This window comes from Helianthus annuus, chromosome 14, assembly GCF_002127325.2.
Source record: "Helianthus annuus cultivar XRQ/B chromosome 14, HanXRQr2.0-SUNRISE, whole genome shotgun sequence".
Lineage (NCBI taxonomy): Eukaryota > Viridiplantae > Streptophyta > Magnoliopsida > Asterales > Asteraceae > Helianthus > Helianthus annuus.
Window position 1 is genome coordinate 489,483 of NC_035446.2, and position 12,818 is coordinate 502,300.

Consider the following 12,818-nt stretch of genomic DNA (forward strand, 5'->3'; position numbering starts at 1 on the left):
GCAAAGCTTCGTGCTTACATTGCAAGTCACTCAAATTCTCATTCAATGTAGTATGTTTGTCTTGCAAGTCAAACAAACTAGCTTGTAAAGCATCATGTTTGTCTTGCAACTCAGACATACTTTTCTCCACATCAGCACATCTAGCACGCAATCTATCACATTCATCACAATTATCAACAGTGGGTTCATCGACACATACCTGACTTGATGAACCGTCGACATTAGCCATAAAGGCTGAATGGAGAGAAGACGAAGCATAAGCAGCTTGATCCACCAGAATAGATCTTCTTTGAGTTTCTGCTGCAGCTTCTCCCAAAAATTCATCAATATCTGCATCGATTGCTGCATTTGATGTCTCACCCACATGATCATCACCCGAGCTTGAGGATTCTACATCTGAACTCCTGCTATAACCCGAAGAGTCTTCATCTTCAGACGATTCACCACCACTGGCGGAAGATTCTCCACCACTGGTGTGAACTAACTCCTTCACAACTTGAGCAAAACATGCTGTTCCATCGGGAGCATCACCACCCAACTGGATTGACCAGTCACAACCTTCATCCACCTGAACCGCAAGTGCCCGGTTGGTTTGGTTGTTGACAGGCACCAATGTACGCTCATTGTTTCTGTTCTGCTGGTTGCCTTGATTTCTGAAGGGGTTTTGGTTCCCGTGCTGTGCTGGCTTTGTGCATTCCCTTTTAAAGTGGCCCCGTTCACCACAGTTGAAGCACTTCACTGCCTGTTTGTCGAACCCATACTTGGTGTCTCTCTTACTCTCCAAGTTGGTTCTTGTAACACCCCGTGTTTTCCAAAAGTCAAAGTCAAAGTCAAGTGTTGACTGTTATTGGAATTAAAGATTAATAAAGATTAATTTCATTTTAGTTTCATTTTGATTTTCGTATTATTTGGAGTAAGTGTTGTATAATCAAACTAATCGACCGATAATCGAACTGTGAATCAACGACCGACTGTGAATGATAGGAAGTAACAACGCAATAAAGCTAGTCAATCAATAATCAAGCTAATCGAATCAATCATCAAACTCAAGTGTGGGGATTTTTAGTACTTTTATACGTGTGTGTGTGCCCTATGTGTTATTTGTGCATGTTTACTTTTATGTTAAAGTGTGTGGTGAATCAATCAAATCAATCAAGACTCAAAGGTGAATCAAACTCAATCGAAATCGAATCCGAATTGTGGTGTAAGGATGCTTGTATGTTAGATATAGTAGTTGGAACTAAAAGTAATTTGATTAGGAATTCTATCATTCTCAAATCATCGTTCATCGAACTCGAAATATCAAAAATCGTCGCGAAACACTCAAAACCAGGCAAGCCGAACGAACAGGGCAACCTGATCGAACAGGCAAGCCGAACGAACAGGGCAACCTGATCGAACAGGCTAGCCGATCGAACAGGCTGTTCGATCGGACAGCTGCTCGATCAGGGATGCTGTTCGATCAGCTGACCCTTTCCTCTTTTGGAAGCCTATAAATAGGGCTGTCCTTGTCAAGCTTTCTACTTTTGGAAAAGCTCTGACCGAACAGCCTCTTCTTCTCACTAAATCCCAGATTTCTCTCAAACCGGTAAGTATTTCGCTCTAATCCTTGTACGTTTTTGTTCATTAATCGATTCTCCATCTTTCTATCTTTCAAAATCTGAATTTCATCCATGAAATCACCAAGATCTAGGTGTTCTTGAGTGATGTCATCATGTGTTCTTCAAGAACACTAAGTTTTGGCATCATTCCACCATGAATAAGCTAGATCTAACCGATTTCCACATCAATAACTTAAAATCTTCCAAAGATCTTAACATTTCACGGTGGAAAAGGATTGGAAGATGGGTTTTCATCTATCTTTCAACTCTTTTACACTCAAAAAGGTGAAAACGAGACTTGAACCGATTTATAAATCATTCTAAACAAACACATGGTTCAAGATTCGGGTTCTACCGAGAGATATACCGATTCCGGGTTAAACATTAAACTTAGGTTCCAAACCGTCTCTGGCCGAGCTTGAGTGATTCCTGCTCGAGTCAGTAGGCTAAGTAAGGACTTCAGCTTTGTGGTTCAACTCGTAGTCAAAATATCTCTAAAACATCAACAAATAACGGGAATAACCAAGTGTTAAGTGAAAGGTTAACCGAATCGAGAAGCTGGCCGAACGGCTAGGCTGTTCGATCGAACAGCCCAACCGAACGACTATGCCAGCCGATCGGCTAGGCTAACCGATCGACTAGCACTTAGACCCACCAACTCACAAAGTGTAGTATTGACGAGGTTCTGTTCGATCGACTACGTCACTCGATTGTAATCATTACTGCTCGAATCATGAGATACTATACTTCAAAACACTTAGACTTTTCGAAACATTGGAATGTCACCCGATCGAACATACCAACCGATCGAGTGACATATTTGAAAACAATGAAGTGCTAGCCGATCGGTTGGGCTAACCGATCGAACAGCTGTTCGATCGGCCAACTTGAAAGGTAGTACAAACCATCATACACAAACACATCCTTCTCATCAAAGGAAGAAACAATCCACTTGAAGGAACCAGCCGATCGAGCCAGCCAGCCGATCGAATGGATGTTCGAACGGACTTTCAAACCGATCGAACAGCCCACTCGATCGAACTGCTGTCCGATCGAATGGCCTACTCGATCCAAGTACATTGTTTACTTTTTCCGCATTACTCATCGTTGTGTTATCGAACTATTCAGGCTAACCTATTCTCAGTGCTCCCTTCAATCCACAACCAACCACTGTGAGTATACTCGATCCCTTTTTGCTTTCAGCACTTTTGGGTGTTACATACGTAATCTATCAAATTCACAAACAACACAAACTATTTGAACGCTAACCTATTTGCATGTATTACTTGTCTAAATGATTGCTGTTTATTATGTTTACACGTGGAGTGCTATCTACCTGCTTTAGCAACGTAGTACTATAGTTTGGACTCAGCACCCGTTCACACGGGGGTTGCTAAGGACAATTTCTTGCATGGATTACGGTGGTAATCATGTATTGCGAACTGTCTCGGACAGTCAACTCGAAGTCATTGGTATCGATGGTCCCATGTCGATAATTTACATGCATCGTTTTCCCTTGTGTACGTGCTTGGTTATGCGTAAACTATTCGAACTCTATATGCTATATCAAACTTGTGTACTCACCTTTACATTATATGTATTGACTTTTATTTTAACGTATGTGACAGGTGTTTAAGCTACTAGCGTGCTAGGGAAGCGAGGCAATAATAAGCTTCTAGGAGCCTGTGACCTTAGGACAGTGTCCACGTATCTGTTCCAGGGCCATAATTATCTGTAGATCTTGTACTGGCACCTGTAGTCAGTAAGATTTACGGATAGCCGTCTAGAGGTCTTAAAACAATACTTACATTCGGTCTGTAATAATTAAGAATTTGAGTTGTCGAAACAGTTCCCATATTGTTTAGTTGATTTCTATGATAACTTGTTATTATTTGGGACACGGTATGGGACGTGTTATACAACTGAATTGTATGATAGTTGTTGTGGAAACTTCTGAACAATCTGTTTCGCTCAGTGCCGCGCCCCGATGATTCCGCCATCGGTTGGGGTGTGACAGATTGGTATCAGAGCCATAACTATAGGGAATTAGGTTAGACACGATCTAGTCCGGATCGCTGTCTTAGAGACCTAGACTATAGTTAGGAACCAAGAGACCAAGTTTATGTGCCTATTTTATGTTGTTTCCTTCTATTCTATCATTACAACCAAACTCCGAGCCAAATTTTGTAATTTGGACGGGATTAGGAGTGAAACCCGCAAATTCCTGCCTAAATTACGAATATTTGCCAATTATTTTGTGCGATTTTCTATCAACAAACGGGGGAAAATTATACCAAATCAGGGCTGAAACCCATAATTTGATGAAAACTTTCCTCTAAAATTTTCTTAAAACAAGGAAGAAATTGCTGAGCTAGGGGTGAAACCCTAACCTTGGCAGTTATTCCAACTTTAATTTTATCTCGCCAAGGCAATTGACGGACTCCAACGACCTGAACCCACGAGTATGGCCTAGGATACGCATGCGTAATGCCCAAGAATCGAGGCAGAAACATGTCCCCTAGAGTCGAAAGTGACGACAAGTCAACTGTGAATAGTTAAATTGCCATGGTTAGTCAAAGTCTAGTAGCCGCAGACAATCCATTTTCCGATTTTGAGTGTTGCTTTGTTGAATTTATATGATTTACCTGTTTACGTGTTTTAAGATTTGTTGGTTACTCCATTTGTTATAAATCTGCGTGACCTTTGCTGCTATCCTATCTCGATTCAAATCCCTGTTGATGTGATCTAAACAAAACCAGTGTGCTATGCTACGCTATACGACTAAGTTAGACGATACAATGTGATGCTATCCGATACGCAAAACGAACGACACTCGACTTGTGGTTATAGGTTTCTGTTTTCTGACTACCTCTGTGATAAAATTGCGTACGTGTTTAGGAAATTAAGTGCTCTATTTGCTTAATTGCTTATGTGCTCTAATTGCTTCTGTGCTTATATGCCTCTACGATTATGTGCTTATGTGATTATATGTGTTACGTGACGAGAGATGCGACGTGATTCTAAGCTTTAGAGATCTAAGAACGTGTGAGACTCGAATTCGTTGTGTTGAGCCTGTGACGATGTCTATTGCAGACCATGTCGTCATCTGGACAACCTAGATCACGCTCGCGTCTTACCCGCCAGGAGAAAAGAGATCGACGTCTGGCTGCTATCATCTCTAAGACCCTGGCGAAAGCCGTCAGTGATGTGTTCGAGAACGCAAGCAAGTCATCTGAGGAATCCCGAACCCTCACGCCCAAAGATCCCAACAAAGCTACTTTTAGCTTCAAACAATTCAAGGCATGTGGGCCAAAAGAGTTTACCGGTGAAGATGGCCCTACGGCTCTGTTTCATTGGTTTGACTCGGTAGAAGTCACCCTTCGTCAAAGCGGATGCCCAGATCACCTCCGTACTCTCAATGCTACCGGTGTCTTCCAGTCACGAGCTTTGGACTGGTGGACCGCAGAAAGGAACAAGCGCGGGAACGACGCTGCATACGAGCTGACGTGGAAGGAATTGAAAGCGATCATGATGGACGAGTTCTGTCCTCCCCACGAACGCCAAAAGTTGGAGGATGAGTTCTGGAGTATCAAGCAAAAGGAGGGAGACAATGCTGGTCTCACTGCCCGTTTCAAGCAACTGAGTATCATATGTCCCGACCAGGTCAAGACTTCTGACATGACCATCAAGAAATACATCCGTGCTCTTCCGGATTGTGTCGCAGATTTTGTTCACGCCTCCAAGCCCGCAACGATCGAGGAAACCTACCTACTCGCCGCTGAGATTAACGACAAGCGGGTGAAGGCTGGTTTCTGGGATAAACAAACCAAGTCTCTGCATCAAGTCACCGCAGCATCAACCGATAACACCACTACCCAAGCCTCCAAGTCTTCAAAAAGGAGAAAGAAGAACAAGAGTTGCGCTGCCGCAACCACTGCTGCTCCCATTCAGTCTGTGCCAGCACAACAGCAACAACCACAGCGCACTGCACCAGTGATCAATGCGCCGCCAGCGAAGCGTGCGTACACCGGCCCCCACCCACTCTGTGCTACATGTTCTTATCATCACCCGGTGGGTGTGGCCTGCCGTTTCTGTGTCCACTGCAACGTTTACGGGCATTTCACTGCGAATTGCCGCTATGGTCCCCGTCCGACGCAAGCTCAGGCTGCTGTTAACCAAGCCCTGCTACCTGCTCCTCAAGCTCCTCAAGCTGCACAGGCCCCGGCAAACAATGTTCGGACCTGCTTTGCATGTGGTGACCCTAACCACTTCGCAAACCGGTGCCCGAACAGGGTGGTGAAACAAGAAGCTCAACAACCCCAGCAACAACAACAACAGCCTCAACAACAAGCAGCTCACGCCAGAACCTTCAACATCAATGCACGTCAGGCTCAAGCTGACAACAACGTGGTCAATGGTACGTTCCTTGTGAATGGTATATATGCATCATGTTTGTTTGATACTGGAGCCGATAACTGCTTTGTGTCCTTTGAATTCGAGAAGCTTCTTAGACGTAAGCGCTCTTATCTTTCGACACCCTTCGAAGTAGAAATCGCTACCGGAAGAACCATTGCTGTCAATTCTGTGCTCCGTGATTGTACCCTCAAGCTCAACAATCATGTATTCCCGATTAATCTCATTCCAATGCAGCTCGGAAGTTTCGATGTCATAGTAGGCATGGACTTTCTTCGTGAAAACCGTGCTGAAGTTGTGTGTTCCGATAAGATGATTCGTTTTGTGCTAGCTAGTGGTGATATTCTATGTGTTTATGGTGAAACTACTGCGAAAGATCTCAAGCTCATGTCCTGTCTTCAAGCTCGCAAATATCTCCGCAAGGAATATCGAGCCTTCTTGGCCAACATTGTTGTAGCAGAGACGGACAAGAAAAGGAAGGTTGAAGTCAATGATGTTCCTGTTGTCCGAGAATTTCCTCAGGTGTTCCCTGATGATCTTCCTGGATTACCTCCAAGTCGTGATATCGACTTTCGAATCGACCTTATTCCAGGAGCCAACCCAGTGGCCAAAGCTCCGTATCGACTCGCTCCATCTGAGATGCGAGAACTCTCAAACCAACTCCAAGAGTTACTTGAAAAAGGCTTCATTCGCCCGAGCACTTCTCCATGGGGCGCACCAGTCCTTTTCGTCAAAAAGAAGGACGGGTCGTTCCGAATGTGCATCGATTACCGGGAATTGAACAAGCTGACCATCAAGAACCGATACCCCTTACCAAGAATCGATGATCTGTTTGACCAGCTACAAGGTGCTCAGTGTTTCTCCAAGATTGATCTACGTTCAGGCTACCATCAGTTGCGGATTCAAGAGGAAGATATACCCAAAACCGCTTTTCGAACCCGATACGGCCACTACGAATTTATTGTCATGCCTTTTGGTTTGACCAACGCACCCGCGGTCTTTATGGATCTAATGAATCGCGTGTGTAAACCGTTCTTAGACCGTTTCGTCATTGTATTTATCGACGATGTCCTGATCTATTCCAGATCGAGGGCCGAACATGCGCAGCATTTGCGATTGGTTCTCGAGTTGCTTCAAGGAAACCAACTCTACGCCAAATTCTCCAAGTGTGAGTTCTGGTTGGAGGAGGTTCAATTTCTGGGTCACATTGTGAATAGTCGGGGTATACACGTTGATCCTGCAAAGATTGAGGCAGTCAAGGGATGGGTTACGCCAAAGAATCCGTCAGAAGTTCGCTCTTTTCTCGGATTAGCTGGTTACTACCGGCGATTCATCGAGGGATTCTCAAAGATTGTTGTACCGCTTACCTCCCTTACTCATAAAGACAAGCCTTTTGTGTGGGGAACCGCGCAGGAGACTGCTTTCCAAACCCTCAAACACATGCTGTGCCATGCACCAGTTCTTACACTGCCGGACGGAAGCGATGACTTCGTTGTCTATTGTGATGCTTCAAACCTTGGACTTGGCTGTGTTCTCATGCAACGAGACAAGGTTATAGCTTACGCATCTCGACAGCTCAAAATCCACGAGAAGAACTATACAACCCATGACCTCGAGCTAGGCGCAGTTGTCTTTGCCTTAAAGATTTGGCGACACTATCTGTATGGTACAAGGTGTACGATCTTCACCGATCACAAGAGCCTACAACATATCTTTAACCAGAAAGAACTCAATATGCGTCAACGCCGATGGATAGAACTTCTCAACGATTACGACTGTGAGATCCGTTATCACCCAGGCAAGGCGAATGTAGTTGCAGACGCCCTCAGCAGAAAGAATTACGTGATAGGTGTTCGAAACATCCAGGCTCAGTATAACCTCGAAGCTCTCATCCGCGAAGCACAACACGCTTGCTTTAACGAGCGTACGTTGAAGAAAGAACGAATCTATCACGAGGGAACTCAGCTCGTGAGCAAAGCCAACGGGATATTCTATTATCTGGACCGAATCTGGGTTCCGAGGAGGACAGATTTGCGAAAGATCATCATGAACGAAGCCCACAAATCCCGATATTCCATTCATCCCGGTGCGGACAAAATGTACCAGGACCTTCGCTACAAGTACTGGTGGCCTGGTATGAAAAGGGATATTGCTCTATATGTTGGTAGCTGTTTAACTTGTGCAAGAGTCAAGGCTGAACACCAAAGACCTTCAGGCTTACTCGAACAACCGCCGATACCCGTATGGAAGTGGGAAAGCATAGCTATGGATTTCATAACTAAGCTTCCGACCACGCCATCAGGTCACGACAGTATTTGGGTTATAGTCGACCGTCTAACCAAATCAGCCCACTTTCTGCCAATACGAGAAGACTATAAGGTGGCCAAGCTAGCCCAAATCTACACCGACGAGATCATTAAGAATCATGGTACGCCTCGAGACATCATTTCGGATCGCGATGCTCGGTTTACATCGAGATTGTGGGAAACATTTCAAGCAGCTCTTGGTACGACGCTGAATTTGAGTACCGCATTCCACCCGCAAACCGACGGGCAGACTGAAAGAACGATTCGTACTATTGAAGACATGCTCCGTGCGTGTGTTATCGATTTTGGTGGTAGTTGGAGCAAACACCTACCGTTGGTCGAATTTTCGTACAATAATAGCTATCACTCCAGCATCGAAATGGCACCTTTCGAAGCCTTGTATGGTAGGAGATGTCGCTCGCCTATTGTATGGCACGAGGTCGGTCATTCACAATTGACTGGGCCTGAAATTCTGCAAGAAACGACTGACAAGATCCACCAGATAAGGGAAAATTTGGTAAAGGCCCGGGACAGACAAAAGATGTACGCCGATAAACGACGCAAGCCCCGCGAATTTGCAGTTGGCGACTACGTGCTCCTAAAGGTATCACCTTGGAAGGGAGTAGTCCGATTCGGCAAAAGAGGGAAACTTGCGCCTCGATTTGTTGGACCTTTTAAGATTCTGGAAAGGATCGGTAAAGTTGCCTACAAACTCGAATTACCGGAGGAACTCAGCAATGTCCACCCGACTTTCCATATTTCAAACCTTCGAAAATGCGTAGCCGACCACGACGCAATAATACCACTCGACGATCTTCAGGTCAATGAGACGCTACACTTCGTGGAAAAGCCTGTCGAAATCATGGACCGACAGACCAAGCAACTCAGACGCTCTCGCATTCCTATTGTAAAAGTACGATGGGAAGGCAAACGAGGCGCGGAGTTCACTTGGGAACTCGAAAGTGACATGAAGGCCAAGTACCCGCAGTTGTTTAGATAGATCTGAAGCACCAAATTGGTAAAATCACACGGTGATGTACGGTTCTCGGCCTAATTTCGGGACGAAATTCCCTAAAGGAGGGGAGACTGTAACACCCCGTGTTTTCCAAAAGTCAAAGTCAAAGTCAAGTGTTGACTGTTATTGGAATTAAAGATTAATAAAGATTAATTTCATTTTAGTTTCATTTTGATTTTCGTATTATTTGGAGTAAGTGTTGTATAATCAAACTAATCGACCGATAATCGAACTGTGAATCAACGACCGACTGTGAATGATAGGAAGTAACAACGCAATAAAGCTAGTCAATCAATAATCAAGCTAATCGAATCAATCATCAAACTCAAGTGTGGGGATTTTTAGTACTTTTATACGTGTGTGTGTGCCCTATGTGTTATTTGTGCATGTTTACTTTTATGTTAAAGTGTGTGGTGAATCAATCAAATCAATCAAGACTCAAAGGTGAATCAAACTCAATCGAAATCGAATCCGAATTGTGGTGTAAGGATGCTTGTATGTTAGATATAGTAGTTGGAACTAAAAGTAATTTGATTAGGAATTCTATCATTCTCAAATCATCGTTCATCGAACTCGAAATATCAAAAATCGTCGCGAAACACTCAAAACCAGGCAAGCCGAACGAACAGGGCAACCTGATCGAACAGGCAAGCCGAACGAACAGGGCAACCTGATCGAACAGGCTAGCCGATCGAACAGGCTGTTCGATCGGACAGCTGCTCGATCAGGGATGCTGTTCGATCAGCTGACCCTTTCCTCTTTTGGAAGCCTATAAATAGGGCTGTCCTTGTCAAGCTTTCCACTTTTGGAAAAGCTCTGACCGAACAGCCTCTTCTTCTCACTAAATCCCAGATTTCTCTCAAACCGGTAAGTATTTCGCTCTAATCCTTGTACGTTTTTGTTCATTAATCGATTCTCCATCTTTCTATCTTTCAAAATCTGAATTTCATCCATGAAATCACCAAGATCTAGGTGTTCTTGAGTGATGTCATCATGTGTTCTTCAAGAACACTAAGTTTTGGCATCATTCCACCATGAATAAGCTAGATCTAACCGATTTCCACATCAATAACTTAAAATCTTCCAAAGATCTTAACATTTCACGGTGGAAAAGGATTGGAAGATGGGTTTTCATCTATCTTTCAACTCTTTTACACTCAAAAAGGTGAAAACGAGACTTGAACCGATTTATAAATCATTCTAAACAAACACATGGTTCAAGATTCGGGTTCTACCGAGAGATATACCGATTCCGGGTTAAACATTAAACTTAGGTTCCAAACCGTCTCTGGCCGAGCTTGAGTGATTCCTGCTCGAGTCAGTAGGCTAAGTAAGGACTTCAGCTTTGTGGTTCAACTCGTAGTCAAAATATCTCTAAAACATCAACAAATAACGGGAATAACCAAGTGTTAAGTGAAAGGTTAACCGAATCGAGAAGCTGGCCGAACGGCTAGGCTGTTCGATCGAACAGCCCAACCGAACGACTATGCCAGCCGATCGGCTAGGCTAACCGATCGACTAGCACTTAGACCCACCAACTCACAAAGTGTAGTATTGACGAGGTTCTGTTCGATCGACTACGTCACTCGATTGTAATCATTACTGCTCGAATCATGAGATACTATACTTCAAAACACTTAGACTTTTCGAAACATTGGAATGTCACCCGATCGAACATACCAACCGATCGAGTGACATATTTGAAAACAATGAAGTGCTAGCCGATCGGTTGGGCTAACCGATCGAACAGCTGTTCGATCGGCCAACTTGAAAGGTAGTACAAACCATCATACACAAACACATCCTTCTCATCAAAGGAAGAAACAATCCACTTGAAGGAACCAGCCGATCGAGCCAGCCAGCCGATCGAATGGATGTTCGAACGGACTTTCAAACCGATCGAACAGCCCACTCGATCGAACTGCTGTCCGATCGAATGGCCTACTCGATCCAAGTACATTGTTTACTTTTTCCGCATTACTCATCGTTGTGTTATCGAACTATTCAGGCTAACCTATTCTCAGTGCTCCCTTCAATCCACAACCAACCACTGTGAGTATACTCGATCCCTTTTTGCTTTCAGCACTTTTGGGTGTTACATACGTAATCTATCAAATTCACAAACAACACAAACTATTTGAACGCTAACCTATTTGCATGTATTACTTGTCTAAATGATTGCTGTTTATTATGTTTACACGTGGAGTGCTATCTACCTGCTTTAGCAACGTAGTACTATAGTTTGGACTCAGCACCCGTTCACACGGGGGTTGCTAAGGACAATTTCTTGCATGGATTACGGTGGTAATCATGTATTGCGAACTGTCTCGGACAGTCAACTCGAAGTCATTGGTATCGATGGTCCCATGTCGATAATTTACATGCATCGTTTTCCCTTGTGTACGTGCTTGGTTATGCGTAAACTATTCGAACTCTATATGCTATATCAAACTTGTGTACTCACCTTTACATTATATGTATTGACTTTTATTTTAACGTATGTGACAGGTGTTTAAGCTACTAGCGTGCTAGGGAAGCGAGGCAATAATAAGCTTCTAGGAGCCTGTGACCTTAGGACAGTGTCCACGTATCTGTTCCAGGGCCATAATTATCTGTAGATCTTGTACTGGCACCTGTAGTCAGTAAGATTTACGGATAGCCGTCTAGAGGTCTTAAAACAATACTTACATTCGGTCTGTAATAATTAAGAATTTGAGTTGTCGAAACAGTTCCCATATTGTTTAGTTGATTTCTATGATAACTTGTTATTATTTGGGACACGGTATGGGACGTGTTATACAACTGAATTGTATGATAGTTGTTGTGGAAACTTCTGAACAATCTGTTTCGCTCAGTGCCGCGCCCCGATGATTCCGCCATCGGTTGGGGTGTGACAGTTCTGCCAGTACTTTCCATCCAATCCTTTGCCCTTCTCACAGCACTAGCAAAGGCCCACTTGATATCCATCAAGTCCATCTCTTCTTTATCAATCTGCCGATAGTCTTCTTGTGTCAGATTAATGTTGCCTATCTGACCTTCTATCAACCCACAGTACGCGCTCACTACAGTGTTAAGCAGCTCCATGTGTTCCTTAGCTACTTCTACACTGACTTTAGAGAAACTGGAAGTGTCGAGCTGTACTGTACTTGGCTTTGATTGTTGACCAGCAGATGATGTTCCTCCATAACATGCACGTTGTTGTTGAGCAGGAGGAGGAGGAGGTGGTTGTATTGGATTTCCATACATGTCTGTGGTGGGAGGTGGCTTAACAGGAACTTGCACCGGATTGCCATACATATCTGTACTTGTGACAAACTCCGTCTGTAGTGGAGCATGTGGACCCGTTCTTGCAGATGAAGTACTGGAAGTTCCATAATACATTTCTGGATTTTGTGGCAATGGAACTCTCTTCGCCTTTAATGTTTCCTCCTGATCCTTGTTTTCCAAAAGCTGCACGAAGTCGTTGATATTTGTAGTTCTCAA